The sequence below is a fragment of the Rhinoraja longicauda genome, chromosome 17, assembly GCF_053455715.1.
Source record: "Rhinoraja longicauda isolate Sanriku21f chromosome 17, sRhiLon1.1, whole genome shotgun sequence".
Classification (NCBI taxonomy): Eukaryota; Metazoa; Chordata; class Chondrichthyes; order Rajiformes; family Arhynchobatidae; genus Rhinoraja; species Rhinoraja longicauda.
In genome coordinates, this window is record NC_135969.1 from 14,938,720 (window position 1) to 14,965,903 (window position 27,184).

The following is a 27,184-nucleotide window of genomic DNA, read 5'->3' on the forward strand; positions in this document are numbered from 1 at the left end:
AAAGGGGACAGTAATTGACTTCAGGAATGAAGCAGTACATACACCCCGGTTTTCATTGACGGCGCTGAAGTAGAGATGGTTGAACCCTTCAAAGTCCTAGGAGTAAATATCACCAGCAAATTGTCCTGGACCAACCAGGAAACGACCAAGAAAGCACACCAACACCTCTACTTCCTTAGAGGGCTTAGGAAGATCGACATGTCCCCAATAATTCTCATCAAACCTCTGCAGATGTGCCGCAGAAAGCATTTTATCAGGATGCATCACAGGATGGTTTTGGAACTACTCCATCCAAGATCGCAAGAAATTATAGAGAATTGTGGACCATCACACAAATCAACCTCCCTTCTATTAACTCCATTTACACCTCGCGCTGCCTCGGCAAGGCCACCAGCATATTCAAGGTCAAGTCTCATTCCAGTCACGCCCTCTTCTCCCCTCTCCCATCAGGCAAGAGATACAGAAGTGTGAAAACGCACACCTTCAGATTCAGGGACAGTTTCTCCACAGCTGTTATCAGGCAACTGAACCATCCTATCACCAACTAGTGAGTGATCCTGAGCTACCAACTACCTCATTAAAGACCCTCGGACTATCTTTAAGCAAACTTTACTGGGCTTTGTCTTGCTCTAAACATTATTCCCTTTATCCTGTATCTGTGCACTGTGGATAGCTTAATTGTAACCATGTATAGTCTTTCCGCTCACTGGATAGCGCGCAATAAAAAAGGTACACTTTTCAATAAACTAAACCAAGCTAAATTAAACTAAAAAGGACACAAAATGCTGGAGTAACTCAGCAGGCCAGGCAGCATCTCTGGAGAGAAGGAATGGGTGATATTTCAGGTCAGGACCCTTCTGAAGGGTCTCAACCCGAAACATCACTCATCACTTCGGCATGTCGACGAAACCTAAAATTAGGCAAAGCATTTGTGGTCAGTGGAAGCATGGAGCTGGGGAACAGATCAGCCATGGATCTCTGTCTCTCCTGACCTTGTGGAGGATTTGAAAAGCGATGCCCAGGGAGTCCCCATGAGGCTGGTCTCCACCATGTGGACTTCAAGTGGAGACCAGGGGCAAGGTTGCCCTGAACGCTGTCATTCACCAATGTCCAGAGGTACGACAACATCCTGGGGAGCCGCCAGCCACAGCCAGAAAGATCTTGGTTCAATGTGAAACTCTGCTGTTCCGAGACCCTGAAATAAGAGCAGAAGATGCTGGGAAATACACAGCAGATCCGATGAAGCTGTGGAGCGGAAAACAGAGTTCCCCCTTCAGCTTGATGATCTTGCATCTAAATAATAATACTGTAAGTGGCTTGACTTTGCACCTATGTCCTATTTCTAGATAGACACAACTTGCTGGAGTAACTCAACGGGACAGGCAGCCTCTCTGGAGAGAAGGAATGGGTGACGTTTCGAGTCGAGACCTTTCTTCAGTCTGAGAGTCAGGGGAGAGGGAAACGAGAGGTAGGGAAGGGTAAAGTGTGAGATCAAAGGGGACGAAACTCAAGGAAAATGTAGAATAGATCATTGTTAGCTGGGAAAGGATGACAACGAGACATGCAATGTAAAATGTAATCAGGAGGACGGTTAAACTAGTCAGAGATTTAGGGTGGAGGAGGGATGGAGAGAGAGGGAAAGCAAGGGTTACTTGAAGTTAGAGTAATCAATAGTCATACCGCTGGGTTGTAAGCTGCCCCAGCGAAATATGAGGTGCTCTTCCTCCAATTTGCTTTGGGCCTCACTCTGACAGTGGAGGGGGGCCAGGACAGAAAGGTCAGTATGGGAATGGGAGGGGTGTTAAAGTGTTTAGCAACCGGGAGATCATGTAGGTCTAGGCGGACTGAGCGTAGGTGTTCAGCGAAACGATCGCTGAGCCTGCGCCAATATATAGGAGTCCACACCAAGAACAGTGGATACGGTAGATGAGGTTGGAAGAGGTGATCTAGAAGCATACAAGTCTTGACATTGCACCTACATCCTATATCTAGGAGGCATACAGGTATTGACCTTGTACCAATATCCTATAAGAATGAAAGATCACTTAAAAACCGCAATGATATGTTGGCATCTACATGCTTAGTTTTTCTGTGCTTATTAACATGTAGACAGCTTATTACTGAAAATTGAGTCAGTTATTGTCCGATAGAATAAGTGTGCATAGGCAGCTTCGACACAACTTTGGCTTGGCTTTCTTGGTCGAGCGCTTATCCTGGTGTTATAGCACAAGTACGTTGTGTTTTAACAGCAATTGATCCAGAGGCAATCAAATATTGACATTGTACCTGTATCCTATATCAAGAAGCATACAATTATTCACATTGCACCTATATCCTACATCTACAAGCATACAAGTATTCACTTTGTACCCATATCCTATATCTAGAAATGAACATGTGTTGACATTGTACCTATATCCTATATCCACAAAGTGTACAGTCCTGGCATTGTACCACAATGCTATATCTAAAAGTGTGCAAGTCTTGACCTTGTATCTATAATCAAACATTTGAATATGTACATCTTGACCTTGTACCTATATCTAGAAGTGTTGAATTTTAATAGTAGTGACACTTAACCTATCTTGATAAAGAACAAACATTCATTGAAACGTAGGGAAAGCATCTTCCTTGTGACAGCAATTAACGTGATTGAGAATAGATAAGAAACTTGGGTCAGACTTTCAATCCCCTTAAGATTGCTTCTTCAGTCATAAGTTCACATGTCGTAGGTGCAGAAGTAGGCCATCGAGTCTACTCCACCATTCAATCATGGCTGATCTATCTTTCCCTCCAAACCTCATTCACCTGCCTTCTCCCCATAATCCTTGACACTCTTACCAATCAAGTATCTCTCAATCTCTGCCAGAACAATGCCCAAAGTCTTGGCCTCCACAGCCTTCAGTGGCAATGAATTCCACAGATTCACCACCCTCTGACCAAAGAAATTCCTTCTAATCTCCTTTATAAATTTATTCTGACACTATGGCCCCTGGTCCTAGGATGTATGACTGGAGGAAAAATACTCTCCACATTAATTCTATCCAGGCCTTTCACTATTCGGTAAGTTTCAATGAGATCCCCTCTCATCCTTCTAAACTGTATCAGTGGTGTATCAGTACTGGGCGTGGTGTATCAGTACAGGTGTGGTGTATCAGTACAGGTGTGGTGTATCAGTACAGGTGTGGTGTATCAGTACTGGGCTGGTGTATCAGTACAGGTGTGGTGTATCAGTACAGGTGTGGTGTATCAGTACTGGGCTGGTGTATCAGTACAGGTGTGGTGTATCAGTACAGGTGTGGTGTATCAGTACTGGACTGGTGTATCAGTACAGGTGTGGTGTATCAGTACAGGTGTGGTGTATCAGTTCAGGTGTGGTGTATCAGTACAGGTGTGGTGTATCAGTACTGGGCTGGTATATGAATGCCAGGCGCGGTGTATCCATCCCAGTATCCACCCCACTCCTCCCACCGCGCTGTTCTATCCTAGCCCTGCTGCCGGTCGCTGTGTAGACCCTCCTCTTCCCCCAGTGTGCCACTGGCAAACTGAGCCCGGCTGCAGAGCGCAGAGCGGGCTGCTCATGAGCCACTCGAAGCGCCGCGCCTTCCACCACAAGCCGGTGAACTGGTTGGACACACGACAAACGCTTTCTTGCACTGAGTCGAGCTGCCTTGTGGCACGCTAACCTTAACTCGAACCAGAGCAGCGGGAGAAGACAACTCATTTCCGAGCGCAAGGAGATTAAGTGAGTACTGTACAGTGGTGTTAACATCACCACTGTTATTTATTAGGTCTGGTGAAATTTGACCAGGACTTTGATTCTGAAGGAGCCAAAACAAATGTAATTTTTACCTGTTTCATGTCAGTTCCTTGTGAATATATTTCTTGTGGATTTCTGTGTCGTTTCCAGTCGAGAGCTATTTTTTCTTCTCTTGTTCAAGAAAGACTCGTGTTCGTTCCTCTTTGCGCGTTTACTTACCCCTGTTGGGAGAAGGTTTCCCTTCGCGTTATTAGTTATATCTTCGGAACTGATATTTAACTTGCGATTTGCCAATAAATAAAAATAAACAAAGTTGTGGATCTTCCCCCTTTGTTCCCCCCCCCCCCCCCCCCCCGGTGCAAAGATCGGGGTGAAAAGAGGAGGAATTTCAGCAGGTAGTTTCATGGAGTGCTCGGGGTGAGAGACTGCGGTGGGTTTTAATTTCAAATAACGGAATTGGTAGGAGATTTTGGAGGGGAGAAAAATAACTTGATCTCTCGTGGGTTTAAAATGTGCCTGGGTTTAGTTGAGGTGTTGTTTTTTTTGTTTAAAAGCTCCCAACTTCATGAAACAGCACCATCGTCTGTCTGACAAAGATTGTTCTTTGCATTCATTCACTCACAGTGACTCCGAATGCGCCGAGAGTGTTAGTTTGTGTCAGTTTTCGCATTCGGGTCAGTTTGTGTCAGTTTTGCCCCCTCTCCCAGGCGGATCCAGTTGAGATGTAAGGACCTCTGTCTGCTGCACCTCGCTGGCGTTCTCGCTCAAAACTTCAGTCGTTCAATTTAAAACAACGTTTAAGACAGACGGTGGACACGAGGCACTGCAGATGCTGGTTTATAAACACACACACACACACACACACACACACATATACACACATATACACACACACACACACACACACACACACACACACACACACACACACACACACAGTGCTGGGGCGACTCAGCGGGTCAGGCTGCATCTCTGGAGAAATATAAGAAAATAACTGCAGATGCTGGTACAAATCGAAGGTATTTATTCACAAAGTGCTGGAGTAACTCAGCAGGTCAGGCAGCATCTCAGGAGCGAAGGAATGGGTGACGTTTCGGGTCGAGACCCTTCTTCAGACCCGTCTTCAGACCCTCCTTCAGCATCTCTGGAGAACATGGACAGGCGGCGTGTCGGGTCTGAAGAATGGTCTCGACCTCCCCAACGTCGTATATCCATGTTCTCCAGAGATGCTGCCTGTCCCGCTGAGTTACTCCGACACAGTGTCATTTTTGTTGTTGTTGTAAAATAGACTCTTCAAGAGTCAAAAGTGATTAACTGTCTTTTGGTGTAATGTGCCGAACAATGAAATGAACAATTTGCAGCAGTTTAACAGACCCGTCAATGCAATACACACAACAAATATAATAATCAAGCATCCATCATAATGTTCTCATGCCCCTTGTATAACGCGGCGTTATAAATGATTTTTCCCACCGTTGCATAATACTGCGGTGATGTGGACAGGAACCGTTTTGACGACCTCTTGGGTTGGGTGATGGGTTTGTGTTTTTTCCAGAGATGAGACCGACTGATCGACACAAAAGAACTGCAGGTGCAGGAATCTCGAGCAAAACGCAAAGTGCTGGAGGAACTCAGCGAGTCAGGCGGCATCTGTGGAGGGAAATGGAATCTGGAGAAGTGTCTGGACCCGAAACGTTACCCAATGTTCCTTGTCTCCAGAGATGCTGCCTGACCCGCTGAGTTACTCCAGCTTTTTGTGTCCATCTTCGGTTTAATCCAGCATCTGCAGTCCCTTTCTACACAGGCAACGTTTAGGGTCGGGACCCTGCTACTAATTGGTAGTCCAGGGTGCGTTTTCTCTCCCACTATCCCAGGTGCCTGTACAAACCAAATGCCCGGAAAATCATCCAAGACGTCCCTTAAAACCAGCCAGGAGATAGCGCACTCCAGTTTAAAATCCCTGGCTTTCTATCGTACTCGGTTTTTGCAAAACGGCTGACAAAATATTGTTCCCCCGTTTCCCAACCGTTTCGCTTGTCCCCCGCCAAAGAGTTTGTCTTTTCAATTACATTTTGCTTCTATTCCATTCAAAAAAAATAACTTGACTTAACTTGTCCCTGGATAGTTTCACCTGAAACGCAGAAAGATTCTGCTGAGCGTTTTAAGTGCATGCGGTAGGATTTACACTTGCGGTTTGAAACACATAATGATATATATAAGTGTAAGAAAATAACTGCAGATGCTGGTACAGATCGATTTATTCACAAAATGCTGGAGTAACTCAGCAGGTCAGGCAGCATCTCGGGAGAGAAGGAATGGGTATAGTGTTGTAACTTCATAATCTTGCTTAATAACTTGCACAGTGTTGTTGATATTAAACCTCACGGCGCTAACATTGCACGTTTTGTGGATAATTTTCTAGAGTGCCTCTCTATAATGTTATAGTGTGTCTTCCAGCGTGCCTCTTGTTCTGCCGTGCAAGGCGATCGAGCGAGGAAGTTGTTATTGGCCACATAAATGCACCTGCTTCCCCTCCATCCCACCCCCCCATCCCCAAATGTGCACCCTATGTGCCGTGACTTTGTATCGCAACTCGTCTGTCCGTCCAACACGGGGGGGGAATTTGCCAACGCTGGGATAAATCTTTTGCTGGTGTGAATCTCGCCTCTGCATTGGCAAAGGCTACAGATATTTAAACTCTCAGCGGTGAACGGAACCGTCGGGAAAACTGATGCAAATCACGACTGGAGGTGTCAAACTGCGCTGTCTGTGTACATCCGACCCAGCGTTGTTTACAACAACAAAAAACAGTCTAACTTGCATTTATGTAGCGCCTTTCCCCGCGGTCGCAACACGTTCCAAAGCACTCGGCAGGGGTGCCATCCAACCCAACGGAAAGCCTAGGAGGACAGACTTGGTCAAAGAGGCAGGTAGGTGGTAAAGGCTTTGGGCAGTTTTAAGGGAGGAATCCCAGGGTTTTTGGCAACTAAAGGCAGGGCTCGGGGTGGTTGGGCTAATAATTCCTCACGAGGCTCAAACTGGAGGGGTGTGTGAGAAGGGCAAGGTTTAAAGGAGATGTGTGGGGCACGTTCTTTAGTCTGAGGGTGGTGAGTGCCTGGAGCACACAGCCAGGGTTGGTGGTTGGGGGAGGTACGGTATAGTGGCAGTTAAGAGGCTTTTGGCCTGGTATATGTATATGCAGGGAATGGTGGGATATGGGATTGTGCGCAGTTGGATAAGAGATGGCCTTGGCATCATGATCGGCACAGACATTGTGGGCCGAAGGGCCTGTTCTTGTGCTGTATTGTTCTATGTTCTGCCCGGGAGGGGCATGGAGGGACCAGGCAATAAGGATGTGCTGTTATATAACTGGGAGCCAGCGGCAGGGTAAATGGGGAGTTAGGACCAGGGCAGTAGGGTTGTGTGTCGTTGCACATTTACAAAGAGGGGTGGGGGCTCATGGACCACAGACCAGCACTGAATGGGAGGACTAGAGGTGCAGGTACGATTGGGGATTTCAGCAGCAAGTGAGGAAGGATGGGACCCAGTCATGGATATGAAGGTGGAATATAAAGGGCATAGAACGATGGTGGGTCGATCATGCCAAGGCTAAATTGGCCACCAAGATCGCCTTCTACTGTTGTTGGAGAAAGGGACAGGTGGAGAGGAAATCAAAAAAACGTCTATGTTCCATCATCTTATAGAGTACAAGATCGTGAGAGGAATAGATAGGGTAAATGAACAGTCTTTTACGCAGGGGAGGGGAATTGTGTAGAGGACTTACCTTTAAGTTGAAGGGGGGTGGGGAGATTTAACATGGTGCTGAGGGATAACATTTTTACACAGAAGGTGGTGGGTATACGGAATGTGGTGTCGGCAGAGGTAGTTGAGGCAGGTATCATTATAACGTTTAAGTGACATTTGGCCAGGTACATGGATAGAATAAGTTTTAAAGGTTATGTTCATGTTATAGAATCAGAATTAGGCCATTTGACCCATCTAGTCTGCTCTGCCTTTCAGTCATGGCCGATCTATCTTTCCCTCAACTCCATTCTCCTGCCTTCTCCCCATAACCCCTGACACCCATATGAATCAAGAATTTATTATCAATCTCTGCCTTAAAAATATCCATTGACGTGTCCTCTGTGGCAATGTGGTTATGGGCCAAACCAGGCAGGTGGGACTAGTGTAGATGAGGCATGCTGGTCGACGTGGGCAAGTTGGACCGAAGGGCCTGTTTCCATGCTGTATGACTAATGAAGGAACAGCAGTGGCTGTACTTTGTAAACGATGCCTTCACTCTTCCCTGCGTTTATTCAGAGAAACCTTTGCTCCCTCAGTATGGAATGTCTTGGGTGGCTGATAATGAATGGGAGGATGTGGAAGAGATCAGTGGCGCGGACACCTTTAGTGCCCACTTCCATTGTGCTTTTAACAATGGATCAAGGAGCAGCCCGTCACTGGCTAATCGGAAGAAGCCAAGGGTAGATCAACGTGCCACTAGATTAACAAACAAAGCACAAGAGTTTGTAGAAATAAGGTGCTGATTTACAAAAAAAAGACACAAAATGCCGGAGTAACTCAGCGGGAAGGCAGCATACCTGGAGAACATGGAAAGATGATGTTTTGGGTCAAGAATCTTCCACCTCCGACGAAGAAGGGTCTCGACCCTAAACGTCACCTATTCATGTTCTCCAGAGATGCTGCTGACCTGCTGAGTTACTCCAGCAATTTGTGTCTATTTTTAAGCATGACATAATTCTTGGGATATTGTCGTTCCTTGTCCTTTGGGCCTGCTGACAATTGTCGAGGGTGGGAGAGATATATGTAGACAATCTGGTTTTAAAATTTTCTGAACTACGTTTGCGTTACAGTGATTCCAACACCCACTGTGTAAAATGTTCGTAACTCCTACCATCTGATATAGAAAAAGGGCATTTGCTTGGGTGGTGGGAGAAGGTAGTGTGGTCAACTCAGTCACGGCTTAGGGTCAGGCATGGGGAGCGATCACACACCTCTGTCACGACACACGGATGAGCAAATGTAATTTTTCACATTATTATCCCCTGCATGATTCCTTCAGTAGTGCTTTGACCTGGACTCGCACACAAAACATTTATTACTTGATTTGCAGAGGACAATTCAATCGATCCTCAGTAGCATCACCAACTAGATGGTCAGTTGCAGAGAGATTTATGAGCTAGATCAGGGAAATTTAACTCAACATTTCACATTGCACAAATCATCGTGACAAACTCCAACAAGTCTGTGCTCTGCACATTTAAAATGGATGTTTAATTCACATTTTAAGATGTGGTTGTACTTGTGTAACTGCACGGTTTTTCTGTAATCTTTTATTTGTCTTTGGTGACATCTTTCCAAATCGGACACATTTTTCCAACTATGCAATCCTACTTTAGAAGGGAATATTGGCAAGAATCAGTTGCAAAGTCTAACGCAACTGCAATTTTTATCTGCATACGTTTAAATGAAGCAACGTGTGCGTTTGCAAGATAGGTTGGCTAATGCTTGGTTAATTCCTCCCAATCTCTGTGCCCAAACGCAATTTGAACAATGTCCCAGGGTGGTTTCTAAACATTTTTAGTTGGCTTCTATTAACAGTAACAGGTTAGGAGGTTATTATTTTATGCGACCTATATAACAGTCAGGGCTACTGAGACTGGGTGGCCCATTTAATTGAACATTTAATAAATTAGCAAATTCAGATATATAAGGAGGAGTTATTAATTTGGTTATATTAAACACAGACTGCGCTTCTCGAGTGAAATCTGACACATTGCGGATAATTAACATTCACTCTGTGGCACATTGCCTTAATTTTCTAAACTTAGCAAATACTCAAAGTGCTTCAAGCACTTACCAACTTAATGTATAGGAAGGAACTGCAGTTGCTGGTTTACACCGAGGATTTTCACAAAATGCTGGAGTAACTTCATGGGTTGCAGCTTCTCTGGAGAAAAGGAATAGGTGCCGTTTTGGGTCGAAACCCTTCTTCAGACTGAAACATCACCTTTTCATTGATCAACTTAACTTGGAGGCACACGTAAGAACCATTGTGGGTCTCAAGAAAGCCATTTTTTTTCAAAGGTTGGTAAAGTGTGTTTTGCTTTGGTTGGGGCAGGTGTATTTGGCATTGCTTTCTACATAAGGAATTAATTCCTGTTGCCTTCTTCAATCTGCCTTTTCTAGCCAAATAGGCAGAAGGGGTAAAAAATAATACTGAGAAAAAGCAAGTGCTTTGACTCTTTTCCTCATGTTTTGTTTCCACGGAGGAGAGACCTAAATGTTTTGAGATGAACAACATTTTAAATAAAAAGTAAAGACTGGCCTCTTTTACTCAGCAGCCTCGAGACTTTAGTTCAGATTAAAGTTTTACAAGAGGCTTGGTCGACACAATAGTACCAAATATTGTGTCGGGGAATAATGGTGTGAATGATGATTACCAACTATAAACTATGGCCAGATGAAGCTGGATAAAGTAGTTGAGGCAGGTGCATTAACAACAATTGAAAGACATTTGAACAGGTATATCGATAGGAAAGGTTTGAGGCAAACAAGACTAGGATGGGGCATTTTGGTCAGTATGGATGAGTTGGATCAAAGGGCTTGCTGTATGATCCTAACGGCTGCTTATGATGTAGAGCTGAACAAATGGCAAAGTCTACAGGAAAGTTAAGAATAAAGAGTAGACAATTCCACTACTGGAGTCCATTGCAGCAATCCATTATTTGTTAAATGGTGGCATTCTTCTCTTGAATGTCTCTACACAGTGCGGCACATGGAATTGTACAGAAATTGTGTCCATTTTTGGACAGAAATGTGCCAATTTATGTGTCAATTGTCGCTGCTTCCCACCAGCAACACGCGAAAAAAACCTGACCTCTTTCTGACAATTTCCCCAACATTACGCCCACTTCCCCAACATTAAACACTATGTGTATGTCAAGACGTAAGCTTCCTTCTGTGAAATAATTGTCCATGCGATAGGCTTAAATGGCAAAATTATTAACATAGAACGTAGAACAGTACCGCACAGGAACTGGCCCTTCAGCCCACATTGTTTGTGCCGAACATGATGCCACGTTAAACTGATCTCATCTGCCTGTACATGATCCACATCGCTCTATTCCATGTGCCTTCCGAAAAGCGTTTTCAGCACCACTATCAGATTTGCGTCCACCACCACCCCTGGCAATGCATTTCAGGCCCCCACCATTCTCTGTGTAACATACCTAAAAAAAAGCCTTGGGATTTTGAAATGTTTTTAAGTTATTATTTTAAGTTTAAATTTTTTTTTTGTTTTTAACGTAGCACATTTCACTTGAGTATCCTGCACCATGGTATGAGTTGGCCCTGCACCTTCCTCTCTTGAGGTCAACAGCTGAACAAAGGACTGACCTTTCTCCCATAACAAGGCAGCGATATCCTAGCAGGCAGTGGAATTGAATAGGACGATCGGTGGGTTAATTTAACAAAACTGAGAAGAGACAAACAAGGAGAATAAATTAAACCGAAATTGTATCAGACAATGACTCGCAACATACTTTCCTGTTCAAGACATATAATTGCTTTAACAGTAGTTGCAGGAGCCCTGCTGTTTTTGCCTACTATTACTGATAAGCATTGAGATATATCCCCCCCCTGTGTCATACAGAGCCGAAAAGCCATAATTCGCTTTCTTGTTGATTGATCAGCAGAGGGTCCCATTGTCACTACTGTTCTAATCAAAAACAAGAATTAGTGGAGGGCAGGATGTTTTGGTGTAACAGAATATTATTGAGCGGGAAGTTTAAAAAAATATTACATTACATATGAGATAATTATTTTTTGCTTTGTACGTACACTAGGTGTTACATTGAAATGAACAGGTGAATGTACTTGGCCAAAACTAATCAATGGTTCTTTTATTATCCTCTGTAGCGAGATACGGTGAAATTATTAATTTTCGCATACCAGTAAGATTATTGCCTTACGTAAGTACAATGCCAGATTAAGTACAGAATGTATAGAAACAGCCCACTGAGTCTAAGTCGCCAGGTTTTGGCGCCATTTTCAAAGTCCCCACTGTATAAGGGCCCGTTGCAGCCATCATACAGCACCGGGCGTGGGGTTTGAACAGGGGTCTGGGCCTGTGAGGCAGCAGCTCCACCAGCCGTGCCACTCTTCCAGACAATGCTACCACTATTTCCAAGCACAAAGCCGTAATATGCAAGGAAGTGAGTGACTGTTTTTGATTATATTGTTTAAATAGAAATATAATCTTCAACGCCCATATCACACCAGCAATAGTCCTTTCTCTGTAAATAGGGATCAATAACTTTCATCTCTCTATTCAAAAGAAATAGATAGATGCTTTACTATGTGGTCAGAATGGCTTACTTCTGATATGACAGCGCTCTTACTGCACCAGTTAACCAGTATAAACTATGGGTTCAGCTCCTGCAGTAGGACTTCCCCTTGTAATGGAGCACCAAGAATCCGACCAATTGAGCCATGCTGACTCTACAAAATAATGAAAGGTATTTAGACTTTGGAGATGCTGCGTGGAAACAGGCCCTTTGGCCCACCGAGTCCACATCGACCAGCGATCACCATGTACACTAACACTACCCTACACACCTAAGACAATTTACAATGTACTGAAGCCAATTACCCTACAAACCTGTAAGTCTTTGGAATGTGGGAGGAAAACCAGAGCACACAGAGAAAACCCACGCTGTCACAGGGAGAACATATAAACGATGTGCGGGCAGCACCCATAGTCAGAATCGAACCCGGGTCTCTGGTGCTGTACGGCAGCAACTCTACCGCTGCGCCACTGTGCCGCCCAAATATCTTGTATCTCGAATTCTCCCTTGTTTACAGCACGATACATTGCATGAGGCTACTTTTTCACAAATTCAGCTCTTGCAAAGAATTCTGATTACTTTTCTTCATTAGAATTGTTTGAAAGAATTTAATTAATCAGAAAGTATCCTCATGCTACTCTTCCTCTTTCAATTCCTCATGCTATAAACTACAATGGAAGAGAAGTGGAAGAGATTAGAAATACTTTTATTTTAAGAAATGACTGCGGATGATATTGCCGCAGACTCTATTGTAGTTGAAACCAGCCGTGCGAATGAGGTGTTTTAATATTGCAAGGTGGCAGATATCTGAATTGCTATATCTCTGTCTTGATTACTTTTCCTCATCAGTTCCTGAGGTAACCTAAATCCAAATAATGATGTGATGAAGACCATGTTATCCAGAATGTTTGATGTTCAAATAGTCTTAAAATCTTTCAGTAGAGTCTTACAGCATGGAAGCAAGCCCTTTGGCCCAACTTGCCTGTCTGCATTTGGCCCATATCCCTCTAAACCTGCCCAATCCATATACCTGTCTAAATATTTCTTAAACATTGCAATAGTACCTGCCTCAACTCCCTCCTCTGGCAGCTCGTTCCACACACACACCACCCTTTGTGTGATAAAGTTATCCCTCGGGTTCCTATTAAATAATCCCCCCCCCCATGTCCTCCGGTTCCCCTACTCTGGAAAGAGACTCGGTGGATCTACCCGGGGGGGGGGGGGGGGGGGGGGGGAAGGTTCAATCTCCACCACTGAAAATCAATATTAAAAACTGATGGCCCATTGTTGTAATGAGGGAGTGAACATTGTATACATATTGCTTAAATAGAAATATAGTCTTCAACACCTGGGGCGGCACGGTGGTGTAGCGGTAGAATTGCTGCCTTACAGCGCCGGGATCGATCCTGACTACAGGTGCTGCTTGCACAGAGTTTTACATTCTCCCTATGACCGCGTGGGTTCTCTCCGGGTGCTCTGGTTTCCGCCCACATTCCAAGGACGTGCAGGCTTGTGGGTTAATTGGCTTCGGCAAAGATTGTAAATTGTCCCTGGTGTATAGGATAGTGCTAGTGTACCGTGATCGCTGGTCGGCCTGGTCTCGATGGGTCTATTTCCACCCTGTATCACTAAACTAAACTTTGCAATTCGCATTACAAGCACACTCTGACTGAAATAAATCTTCCTCGGACCCCCTCTAAACCTTCTTCCCCTTACCTTAAATCTACACCCTCTAGTTTTAGACGTTTGTCATGGGGGACAAGTTTCCTAACGATCTCTGCCCCCCCCCCCCCCCCCCCCCCATAATTGTGAATATTAGGGCCACCCTCCAAGTGGCCTTCTCCATGAAAAGGAAATAACTCATCCCTGTCCAGACTCTGCTGCTAATTGAAACATCCCATCCCAGCTAGCATCCTGGTGAATCTTCTCTGTCTCCCCTCCTGTGCAATCTCGCCCCTCCTACAAGGTGGTGACCTGAACTGTCCACATTATTCTCCAACTGTGGCTTAAACAATGTTCCATAAAGTTGTACTGTTATCTCCCAGTTTAGTCGGGTGCATGGATAGGAAAAGTTTAGAGGGGTATGGGACTAATGTACCTGTGGACCTTGGGGGGCATGGACGAGGTGGGCTCAAGGGCCTGTTTCCATGCTGTATAAATCTCTGACTGGAACTGATGCACTACAATGCTGAGACATATATTCTGCATTCCGTATCTTCTCCTTTGCTCTAGCTATTGTACTTGAGTTTGACTTGATGGTATTCATGGACTCGTATATCTGATGTATTTGGATAGCATGCAAAACAAAGATTTTCACCGCACCTCTATGCACATGATAATGATAAAACTAAGCCAAAACTTGACCTCCCTCTCAGTAAACAAATGCTGGAGTGCAAAACTGTCAAATTTGCAGCACTGAATTGTAACAATTTGTCCCAAGGTCAATGTCGACTGTTTGGGGAAATCAAAATGTCTTGCTAAAAATGTTCCTTTGACTACAGTATTGAACTATGTGACTTCATGCAGTTGCATGGAGCTTTTCCAAGCGTCTTTTGCACAAGAACTGGGATGGAGAGGTATTGCATTGCCTTGTTCTTGTCTTTTATTTAACCATCTATTCATAAATATGTGCAATACAAATCTGATAAATATTTTCTAAAAGAACTTACAAATTCAAATATCGGTACGCAAGGATTTCACATTCTGTCTTTCTGGCAATTGTTTTCAAATATAAATGTCAAGGATCTAGTCATAGAATCAAACAGCATGGAAAAAGGCCCTTTGGCCCAACTCATCCATGCCGACAAAGATGCCCTGTCTAAGATAGTCCCATTTGCCCGCATTTGACCCATATCATACTCCAAACCTTTCCTATCCATGTACCTGTCCAAGTGTCTTTCTAATGCTGCTATCGTACATGCCTCAACTACTTTCTCTGGAAGCTTGTTCCATTTACCCTCCACTTTTTGAATCCAAAGGTTGCCCCTCAGTTTCCTATTACACCGTTCCCCTCTCACCTTAATCCTATGTCCCCAACCTTGGGTGAACGACTCTGTGTTTCCACTCTATCTATTCCCCTCTTCATTCAAGGGCGGCACGGTAGCGCAGCGGTAGAGTTGCTGCTTTACAGCGAATGCAGCGCCGGAGACTCAGGTTCGATCCTGACTACGGGTGTTGCACTGTAAGGAGTTTGTACGTTCTCCCCGTGACCTGCGTGGGTTTTCTCCGAGATCTTCGGTTTCCTCCCACACTCCAAAGACGTACAGGTATGTAGGTTAATTGGCTGGGTAAATGTAAAAATTGTCCCTAGTGGGTGTAGGATAGTGTTAATGTGCGGGGATCGCTGGGCGGCACGGACTTGGAGGGCCGAAAAGGCCTGTTTCCGGCTGTATATATATGATATGATAATATGCCTCTATAATATCGTCCCTCATCCTCCTGCACTCCAAAGAATAAAGTCCTAGCCTGCTCTACCTCTCCCTGTAGCCCAGGCCCTTGAGACCTGGCAACAACCCCCTAAATCTTCTCTCTCCACAAACATGTAACCTGCTATTTAGTTTAAGCTGAGCAGTTTATAGTTGTAATGTTTACATCCTCACAAACAATGATGACATTTCAATTATTCATGGAAATATTGAAAAATGTTGATATGCTAAATCTGCACTTTAAAAAAAAAAATTTGAGGCTCTGTAGCCTTTAAAAAATTATTTGCTTCTAAATATATCAAAATAGAATAGGTTGAACTCGACACCCACTTCTTTGCTGCGTTCCCAATGTAGCTGTTGGCATGAAACTTTTTACAGAATCACGACATCTCTGCAGTAATCTCATGGGACTAATTTGGTTGTGAGACGATGCTGGAGGTTTAATGTGACAGTAAAATTATTTTCACACCAGGAAGACCCGAAGTTCAATCAAATGTCTGCAGGTTAGTCAAATCCAGCCATAGCAACCTAGCCCTGGTGCCACTTGACTAAGGAGTTGATATTGTCCACTGCTGTGTAGTTCTAAACAGATTGTGTCTGCACCTCCAGACATTGAATAGTCTTAGAAGTGGAATTGATTGAATGAAATTAACCTGCACGGTGGCGCAGCGGTAGAGTTGTTGCCTCACAGCGCCAGAGACACTGGTTCGATCCTGACTTTGGGTGCTGTCTGTGTGGAGTTTGTACATTCTACCTGTGACCTCTGGGTTTTCTCCGGGTGCTCCAGTTTCCTCCCACACTCCGAAAACGTACAGGTTTATAGGCTAATTTGCTTGGTAAAATTGTAAAATGGCCTAGTGTATGTAAGTTAGTGATAGTGTGCAGAGATCGCTTGTCATCACGGACTAGGAGGGCCAAAGGCTCAGTTTCCATTCTGTATCTCTAAACTAAACTAAACAAAATGATTGAGAGATACAGCATGGGAACGGGTCCTTCAGCTCAATGAGTCCATGCCAGACATGGATCACCCATTCACACTAGTTCTATGTTATCCCAGTTTCGCATCCACACTCTCCACACTAGGGGCAATTTACAGATTGCAAATTAACCTACAAAGCCGCGCATCTTTGGGATGTGGGATGAAACAAATAAAGGCCTGGATAGAATGGATGTGGAGAGGATGTTTCCACGAGTGGGAGGGTCTAGGACCAGAGGCCATAGCCTCAGAGTAAAAGAAAGGATATGAGGAGGAATTTCTTCAGTCAGAGGATGGTGAATCTGTGGCAGTCATTGCCGCAGGCTGCAGTGGAGGCCAAGTCAATGGATACTTTAAGGTGGAGATTGACAGATTCTTGAATAGTAAGCGTGTCGGGGGTTATGGGGAGAAGGCAGGAGAATGGGGTTGAGAGGGAAAGATAGATCAGCCACGATTAAATGGTGGAGTAGTCTTGATGGTCCATAATGGCCTAATTCTGCTCCTATAACTTAGGAACATGAAAACAGAGCACCCGGAGGAAACCCACGCGGTCACAGGGAGAATGAACAAATGCCACACTGGCAGCTCCTGAGGTCAGGATCGAACCCCACCCCCCGGGTCTCTGGCATTGCGAGGCAGCGGCTTCACTAGCTGCGCCACTGTGTGACGGCCCTTACAAGTCTTCACACTCGAAGAATGGTTATCCCTCCAACAAAGTGGCATGTTAAATATGTTACAGAACCAGCACCCAGAGGCAAGGATTATGGATACACTGTTGAGAGTTCGAGGCAGACGGGGTATTTATTGAAGCCATTAAAGAACCTGCATTATAGATGATAACCATGAAACCCATTATTAAAGAAATCCTTTCATGTCCCTCAAAGAAGTAAAAATCGTGCTTTCTTACATGATTAAAAAAACTACACGCGAGGGCAATATGTGGATAGATTAAAAATCAATGAATGAAGAGACAATAATTTCTATGTGGTGACTTGGTGTTGTTTTCCAGTTGGTATTTAATCTCTTGTGAAGGACCACAGACTTGTTATTTTTTGTAACCGGGAGTTTCATTGCTTCCCAGAATCAACTCTGAGCACTCTACAAGCCAGCAGTTATTTTTATATGTGGTGCATGTTGTTATTTAAGCTAAATTAGCAAACAGTAATGAGCCGGGTGTCAGGAGATCTATACTTGGGCAGAACATTTCAGAACAATGTTTTTGCAGAACTGTATGTGGCGTGCAGTGTTCCAAAGTGATCTTTGTCAAAAGCGTTCTTTAAAAAAAATTTTAAATCATTTGTATGTAGCTGGTATTCCAGTTGGATGGAATATTACCGTGAGTGTGCAGATGAAATGGTACTAAACAAAATGCATTACCTCCACTGCAGTTAAAATTGAAACCAATGCATAAGAATAGTTCCTAGCAATGAAAAAGGAAGATAGATTTGTGATTCATTTCTATAAAGGGTGGCACGGTGACCTAGCTGGGAAAGCTGCTGCCACACAGCGCTAGGGACCTGGGTTTGATGCTGACGCTTGGTGCTGTCTGTGTGGAGTTTGCACGTTCTCCCTAGGATTGCGTGGCTTTCCTCCGGGTGCTCTGGTTTCCTCCTACACCCCGAATACGTGCGGATTTGTAGGTTAACAGGCCTCTGTAAATTGCCCCAGGTATGTGGGGAGTGTATGCGAAAAGGTGGGATAACATAGAACTAATGTGAATGGGCGACTGATGTAATCCCTGTTTTTGGGCTGTATCTTCCGGAAAATCTCACTAGAAAATGCTAGAAATACTCGGCACACTGACCAGCGATCACCCGTACACTAGTTCTTTCCTGCACGCTGGGGCCAATTTACAGAAGCCAATTAACCTACAAACTTGCACGTCTTCAGTCAGAGAGTTGTGAATCTGTGGAATTCTCTGCCTCTGAATGCATTCAAGAGAGAGCTAGATAGAGCTCTTAGGGATAGCGGAGTCAGGGGGTATGGGGAGAAGGCAGGAACGGGGTACTGATTGAGAATGATTAGCCATGATCACATTGAATGGTGGTGCCGGCTCGAAGGGCCGAATGGCCTCCTCCTGCACCTATTGTCTATTGTCTTTGGAGTGTGGGAGGAAACCGGAACACCCGGAGAAAACCCACACGGTCACAGGGAGAACGTACAAACTCTGAACAGACATCACCCATAGTCCTCCAATGCTGGCTTCTTGATCTTCCACATATTTATTAATTACAAACCTCAACTTCCCTCAGCTCTAGAATTCATTCATTAAATCCTTTCCTTTCTCTGTTTCATTCAAGGCATTCTTTAAAACCTATCTCTGGAGAAAAGAACATAAAAGGAAGGAAATTATGCATTTTTACAAGGATGTTGCCGGACTCGATGGTCTGAGTTATCAGGAAAGATTGAGCAGGCTGGGACTCTATTTCTTGGAGTGCAGGAGGATGAGGGGTGATAATAGAGACGTGCATAAAATCATGAGAGGAAGAGATCGAGTAGATGCTCAGAGTCTCTTGCCCAGAACAGGGGAATCAAGAACCAGAGGACATAGGTTTAAGATGAAGGGAGAAAGATTTAATAGAAATCTGAGGGGTAGCTTTTACGCACAACGGGTGGTGGGTGTATTTAATGAGCTGCCAGAGAAGGTAGTTGAGGCAGGGACTATTGTAACATTTAAGAAACGACTGGACAGGTACATAGATAGGACAGGTTTAGTGGGATGTGGACCAAATGCAGGCAGGTGGGACTAGTGTAGATGGGGTATGTTGGTTGGTGTGGTCAGGTTGGGCTGAAGGACCTGTTTCCACACTCTAAGACTCTGGGACCCTATGATGCTATCTGTACACGAGGTCACTGAAGCAACCACAACTGGAGCACTGTGTGATAACATTGATCTCCTAATGTGAGAAAGGATGTTATTACATTGGAAGCAAATCAGAGGTTCACTCTACAAACCCCTGGAATGGGTTTGAAGTGCAGAGGAAAGGTTAGACATGTTGTATTGGTTGTGATGTGATTGAAACATAAGACCTTGAGGGATCTTGACAAGATGGATGTGGAGAGGATTTCTTTGCTCTTGAGAGAGAATCTGTATTGGAAGGGCCACCAAGTTAAGACAGTCTAAAGCAGAAATCCTTTCTCTCAGACAGTCATGTGCTTTTGGAATGATCTTGTTCAAAGTGAGGGAGGGAGCCTAGTTTTAGTTTAGTTTAGAAATACAGCGCGCAAACGCTGTGGAAACAGAGTCCGCGCTGACCAACAATCATCCTATATACTAACACTATCCTACACACTAGGATACCTAGAAAAAACCCACACGGTCACAGAGAACGTACAAACTCCAAACATACAGTCTTTGATTATTTTTAAGACACAGACGGATAAATTCTTGTTAAGCATGGGTGAAAAGTCACCTCTAGGTAGGTGCAAAGTGGGCAGCACAGTGGCACAGCTGGTAGAGCTGCTGCCTCACAGCAGCAGAGCCCCGAGTTCGATCCTGACCCAGGGTGCTGTCTGTGGAATTTGCCCATTCTACCTGCAACCACGTGGGTTCCGTCCGGATGCTCCGGTTTCCTCCCTCATCACAAAGACGTGCAGGTTTGTAGGTTAATTGGCTAATGTAAATTGACATATAGTGTGTAGGGAATGGATGAGAAAGTGGGATAACATAAAAGCAGTATGAATGGATAATCGATGGTCGTCAAGGACTAGGTGGGCCGAATGGCCTGTTTTCATGCTGTATTTCTAAACTAAACTAATCTAAAGGTGGAATGGTGCTTACGTTCACATCGGCCATGATCTTGTGCAATGGCAAGTCCTTGACTCCTGCTCCTAATTCAGAGTTTTGTATGTAGTTTAGAATTTTTGCCAAAATAATCATTGTTCAACCTGTGGAACATGAAGTGCCAAATCTGAAATTAAAACCGATTAGTTGTCTTTATTGCAGCAGTGAATACCACTGTAGCTGACAAATATTATTGCACAAAACTAACTGTTATTCCAGTAATGTATCATTAGAAAGAACATCAGCATATCTTGGATAATGTATCTGAATTACAAGAGACCAAATTATATTTGTTTTTCAAGGAAAACACTTTCCATTACTTCTTTACACATCTGCATAGTTACATGTTAGTAACTGGAAGATCAGCAGGTCAGGCAGCATCTGTGGTGGGAAATGGATAGGCAGCGTTTCGGGTCATCACCCTTCATCAGGCAGAAAATGGCGCCAAAACCTGGCGACTTGCATATGGACTCAGTGGGCTGTTTTCTATGTATTGTGTACTTAACTGGAGATTGTACTTGTGTATGGCAATAATCTTACCAATCTGTATGCAAATTTTTTTTAATTCACTGCACCTTGGTACACGTGATAATAAAAGAACATTAAACCATTATAGTCCATTTTCAACTGTTGCGGGAAGATCATCAAATCGATGAAAGACACTCTTTGGTCAGCCTGAAACCTGTGAGCCTCCAGCCACAGCGAGCTGTCCGTCGGGGAATGTTGCCGACTGGCCCGCTCCAGACTGCAGGAGTACGTGCTGAGGGACGCACTGAAGCTCGGTGCAGCCAACGCCAAGGCTCTGTGTGGGAGGACCACAGTCTAGGGTCCTTCCGCTGCTGGACATGGGGGGCAGGGTGTGGTGTGGACACCCCTCAAATAACTCTTAACCTGACCATGAAGGCCTGTTGTCCTGGCACAAGATTAGTTTAGGTAAGAGATACAGCATGGAAACAGGTCCTTCGGCCCATCAAGTCCATGCTGACCATCGATCACCAGTTCTCACTAGTGCGATGTTGTTCTCGTTCAACTTTCTCCTCCACCCCCTACACACTAGGGGCCAATTGTACAGAAGCCTATTGACCTACAAACCCGCACAGTTCCAGCTGCACAGGCAACGAGAGGTGGGGGACTGCTGCGTCTTCATTCTCACAGAAACGTGGCTACATGATAACATCCCCGACATGGCCATCCAGTTAGCGGGGCTAACACCGTTCCATGCGGACAGGAATGCCCTGTCCTCCGGTAAGACCCGCGGAGGGGGGCTATGTGTATCAGTAACAACTGGCTGGTGAACTGTTCTACAATCAAGACCCATCTGTTCACCACTGGTGGAGTACCTGATGGTTAAATGCCGGCCATTCTACCTGCCGAGGGAGTTCACAGCTATTGTTGTTGTGGCTGTTTATATCCCTCCCAGTGCCAATTCCAAGGAGGCACTGTGGGAGCTTTACGGAGCTATCAACGATCTGCAGACTACTCACCCTGATGGGCTCTTTGTGATTGCTGGGGATTTTAACCAAGCCAACCTAAAAACTGTATTACCCAAATTCCACCAATACATCAACTTTGCAACAAGAGGGGAGAATGAATGAATGAATAAGTTTATTGGCCAAGTATGTGCATATACAAGGAATGTGCAAGGAGAACAAACGAGACCTGGTTTACTCAAACATTCAGGAAGCATATAAGGCTTCCCCATCCTCCCCCACCTCAGATACTCACACCACCATCATGCTCACCCCCTCATGCAAACCACTACTTAAACAGACAGAAGCAACACATTGGCAGAGTATGGCCAGCAGGATCTACTACAGAACTACAAGACTGCTTTCAAACCACAGCTTGGGACATATTCAGGGAAGCAGCCGCATACGACATCCACGTTGACATTTGGAGATTATGCCGATTCTGTGCCCAGCTACATCAATAAATGCATAGAGGACGTCGCTGTTATTAAGAACATCACCACACGAGCCAACCAGAAGCCATGGATGATGGCGGAGGTCCCTAAGCAGCCGAAGACCCGGGACGCTGCCTTCAGAACAGGGGATAAGGCAGCCCTCAGGTCTGCAAGAACCGAGCTCTCCCGGAACATCGAGAGAGCAAAGCAGGCCGACGCACAGAAAATCCACGGCCACCGGCGAAACCAGGGACAGACAGACAGCAGAAGTATGTGGGAGGGTATCCGGTCCATCACGGACTGTAAAGGAGAATCACATTCCAACAGCAGCGATGCCCCCCTTGCGGACAAGCTGAATGACTTCTATGCTCGCTTTGAGGTGCTTAACACCACGCATGGGAGGAAGTCCACCCCTGCCCCCGGGGAGCAGATAATAATCCTGGATTCAGCCGACGTGTGGAGAGCCCTAACCATGGTCGACCCACGGAGAGGACCAGACAGCACACCTGGTCGTGTGCTCAAGGAATGTGCCAACCAGCTGGCGGATGTCCTCACAAACATTTTCAACATGTCTCTGAGCCAGGCTACCGTCCCCACCGGCTTCAAAGCCGCCACCGCCGTCCCGGTGCCAAAAAGGTCATCTGTCTCCCACTTCAACGACTACCGTCCTGTGGTACTGACCCCCATCGTGATGAAGTGCTTCGAACGGTTAGTCATGGGACACATCAAGAATAGCCTCCCCACCTCACTAGACCCCCACCAGTTCGCTAATCGCACCACAGAAGATGCCATTTCCTCCACCATCCATGCAGTCCTCTCCCACATAGACAACAACAAAAACCACCTACGCTAGAATGCTATTTTTTTTACTTCAGCTCGGCATTCAACACGATCATCCGTCAGGAGCTGGTGGGGAAGCTCTCCCTGCACAGCCTCTACCCCCCCCCTCTGCAACTGGATCCTGGCCTTCTGAACGCATTGGCCACTGTCAGTCTGTTGGCAACAACACCGCAAACATCATCATCCTGAACACCGGAGCCCAACAAGGCTGTGTGCTTACTCCACCACTATTCACACCACTTCAGTGTTGCAGTGCTAATTGTTTAGGTGCCGGAGCGGCGCTCCGGTAGCATTGCACCCTTGCACAACTTACCCACAACTGTGCCGCCAAGCACAACACCAACCAAATAATCAAATTTGCAGACGACACTACAGTGGTGGGCCTCATCAGAGGCAACAATGAGACTGCCTACAGAGAGGAAGTGGCGCAGCTTGTGAACTGGTGCTAAGATAACAATCTGTCTCTGAACGTCACCAAGACCAAAGAGATGATTGTAGACTTGAGGAGAAGGCAGGCAGCCCACTCCCCCCTGCACATCAATCGGTCCATCATGGAGAGGATGAGCAACATCAAATTCCTAGCGGTGCGCCTCGCTGCTGCCCTCTCCTGGTCTCTCAACTCTACACACCTGGCCGGGAGGGCTCAGCAGGGGCTGTACTTCCTCAGGAGGCTGAGACGAGCGAGGTTATGGGGAGAAGGCAGGCGAATGGGGTTAGGAGGGAGAGATAGATCAGCCATGATTGAATGGCGGAGTAGACCTGATGAGCCGAATGGCCTAGTTCTACGCCTAGCACATTATTATGACCTCAAATCACCAAAGACAGAGATTGTGGGGCATCTTAATTACTTGAGTTGAATAGAACCTGAAATTTAAAAACTAATATCAATCACGATGACAATGAAAATATTGATTGAATACCTTATTTAAATTATGAAAGAACAAGAAATTGCAGCTAAGTTATGGGTATAATGGTCAAAATGTTTAATATTTAATTTTATTATCTGTGGTAATTTGCAACGGTCTGGAGGCATTTTTCTTTCTTGGTGAGATATGCAGCTTAAACTAGAGGAACGTTTTAATAACTTTTTTTTAAACATTTAAATCCTGCTAAATTGTGGCTGTGAAATGTTTTCCCTTGGAGTCTATTGGTCTCCAATGTACATCTCTTGGTGCATTGGTGGTTCATGTTCCAAATCAGCCTGGTCCAGACTAGAGCCCCTGGCAACACTTCCAGGCTCTCATCACTTTGTAAAAAAAGATTTTTTTTAAATGCCCCACATTTCGTTTTTAAACTTTGCTCCTCTCAACTGGAAAATATTCCCTCGAGTCCACAATCCCTCTCACAATGTTCTATATTTATATCAGGTCCCCACGCAGCCTCAGATGTTCCAGAGAAGACAATCCAGGTTTGCCCAACCTCTCCTTGTAGCTAATACCCTCTAATACAGGCAGCATTCTGGGAAATACCCTCCAATACAGGAAGCATTCGGGGGTCAGAGGTTATGAAGGCAGGGGAATGGGGTTAGAGAGAGAGATCAGCCATGATTGAATGGCGGAATAGACTTGATGGGCCAAATGGCCTAATTCTGCTCCTCTCACACAATCTTATGATCTAAACCTCTCCTGCTTCCTTTGCAAAGCTTTCACACACCTTCCTGTAATGGGGTGAGCAGAACTGTATGTAATATTCTAAATGCAGCCCAACCAAAGTCCCATAAAGAGGAATAGGTGACATTTCAGGTTGAGATCCTTCTTCAGACTGAAAACGTTACTCCAGCACTTTGTGTCTGTCTTCATTGTAAACCAGCGTCTGCAGTTCCTTCCTACACACAAAGTCCTATAGAGCTGCTTTGTGACTTCCTGACTCCTATTCTCAAATTACATTCTGCTGTCAATTTCAATCCAGCTTCGGATAGTCTCTCCTGTAGCTAAAGTATTTTATCACTATATTTTAAGTTACATTGCTGTAGTCAGACATATCATATTGAAGTATTGTAATTCCCTTACTTTCAAATTACAACTTAACCGACTCGCTGTCAGTAATGGAACAATACAAGATAGTTAATCTGCATATGAATTGTTCTCGGAAATCTCGAACATATCTCCTGGGAAGGACAATTGAATAGAGATCTATGCTTTTTAAATGGTTTGAGAAAGCATTCATTTATAAAGTCTCATAAAAAGTCAGCAGGCAGTGTAATGTTGTGATAAGCAGCAGGTCTGTTGCATTAATCTTCACAACTTTGAGTTGAAATTGAAAAATAAACTCTACCTTAACAGCCACATTGACAAACTGCAGACTGAAGGTGTGCTAGAGATTTAGACATGCATATAAAAGTGTCTGTGAAGGTATTTAAATGTGATTCTTTGTAAGTCATAGATGTAATAGCAAGAATAGAACTTGGAATAATCTGTACAAATAGTTACTGCAAAATAGCCCCCAATTTTGATCAGTGGTAGTACTTGAACTTGGTATATAGAATAGCAGAAGGAAAGATGGCAGGGTGGTGCAGCAGTTGTGTTGCTGCCCTTACAGCACCAAAGACTCGGGTTTGATCCTGACTGTGGGTGCTGTCTGTATGGGGTTTGTACGTTCTCCCCGTGACCGCATGGGTTTTCTCCTGGTGCTCTGGTTTCCGCCCTCACTGCAATGGCATAAAATGTTTGTAGCTTATTTGGCCTTGGTAAAGATTTTAAACTCTCCCTAGTGTGTAGGATAGTGTTAGCATACTAACATGTAGGATTGCTGTGTAGGATTGCTGGTCGGCGCAGACTCGGTGAGACGAAGAGCCTGTTTCCATGCACTATCTCGAAACTAAACTAAAGAAAAGCCCCTTCAGTTCACTATGCCTGCATTGAACATGATGCCAATCAAACCAACCCCATCTGCATACACATGGTTAATATCCATATATTCCCTGCATAGTCATAGAATCATGCAGCATGGAAACAGGCCCTTCAACCCAACTTGCCCACAGCGACCAACATGCCCCATCTATACTAGTCCTACCTGCTGGTGTTTGGCCTATATCCCTCCAAACCTGTCCTAATCATGTACCTGTATAAATGTTTCTTAAACATTGTGATAGTACCTGCCTCAACTACTATCTCCTGGTAGCTCGTTCCATACCCCCACCACCATTTGTGGGGAAAAGGTTACCCCTCGGGTTCCTATTAAATCTTTCCCCCCTCACCTCTGGCTCTCGGTTCCCTAATCTGGGCAAGAGACACTGTCTACCCGATCTATTCCTCTCATGATTTTGTACACTGGTTTGGGCAAGTTGGGCTGAAGAGCCTGTTTCCACGGTGTATGACTCTTTGACCTCTTAGAAGAACATATAAATTACATCCATGTGTATATATATCTAAATGCATTTGTAACTACTACCATCTCCTCTAGTAGCACTGTCCAGGAGTAACCTACCACTCCTTGTGTTAAAAAATAACTTGCCTCTCCCATCTCCATTAAACATTCTCCCTCTCACCATAAACATGTCTTCTAGCATTTGAGATTTTAACCCTGGGGAAAAACATTGTAGTTATCTAAAATGGATACAAAGAGCTGGAGTAACTCAGTGGGTCAAGCAGCATCTCTGGAGGACATGGATAGTGATGTTTTGGGTCGAGGCCCTTCTTCCTGGGTCTCAGATTCATTTTGTTTTAGTTTAGTTTAGCTTAGAGATACAGCATGGAAACAGGCCCTTCGGCCCACCGACTCCATGACAACCATCGATCATCAGTTCACACTAGTTCTATGGTGCAAGGGAAATCTGACCGTGTCGAAGCTTACAAAACCAGTGCATTCCAGAAGTGTAGATTATGGAACAGCCAACAGTAGAACACAGGACCAGACCCTTTGGTCCACAATAGCTGTGCCGAACATGAAGCCAAGTTCCAACTCCTCTCCTACACTTTTACAAGGACTGAAATCAAGAGAGAGAGATGGTCAAAATGGTTTTGTGTCGGAACCCTTCTTCAGACTGGTTTTTGGGTATTCTTCTTGGGACTGAAGAAGGGTTCCGACCTGAAGCATCATCTATTCTTTCTCGCCAGAGATGCTGCCTGACCCGCTGAGTTACACCAGCATTTTGTGTCTATCCTCGGTCAGTCGGAAGAAGGGTCGTG

The 27,184-nt window shown here is 44.9% G+C and overlaps 1 protein-coding gene across 3 annotated transcripts in view; it reads left to right on the plus strand.

Moving 5' to 3' along the window:
* Positions 1 to 3,511: 3,511 nt before the first annotated feature.
* Positions 3,512 to 27,184, plus strand: part of camkva (CaM kinase-like vesicle-associated a) — a 93,944-nt gene continuing 70,271 nt past the window's right edge. The window contains exon 1 of one of the 3 annotated variants that reach the window (XM_078414187.1): positions 3,512 to 3,745. The gene's annotated coding sequence lies outside the window, so the exon portion shown is untranslated. Of the gene's footprint in view, positions 3,746 to 4,699; positions 4,780 to 27,184 lie in introns of those variants that run through there. The other 2 variants (XM_078414189.1, XM_078414188.1) reach the window with 2 other exon arrangements.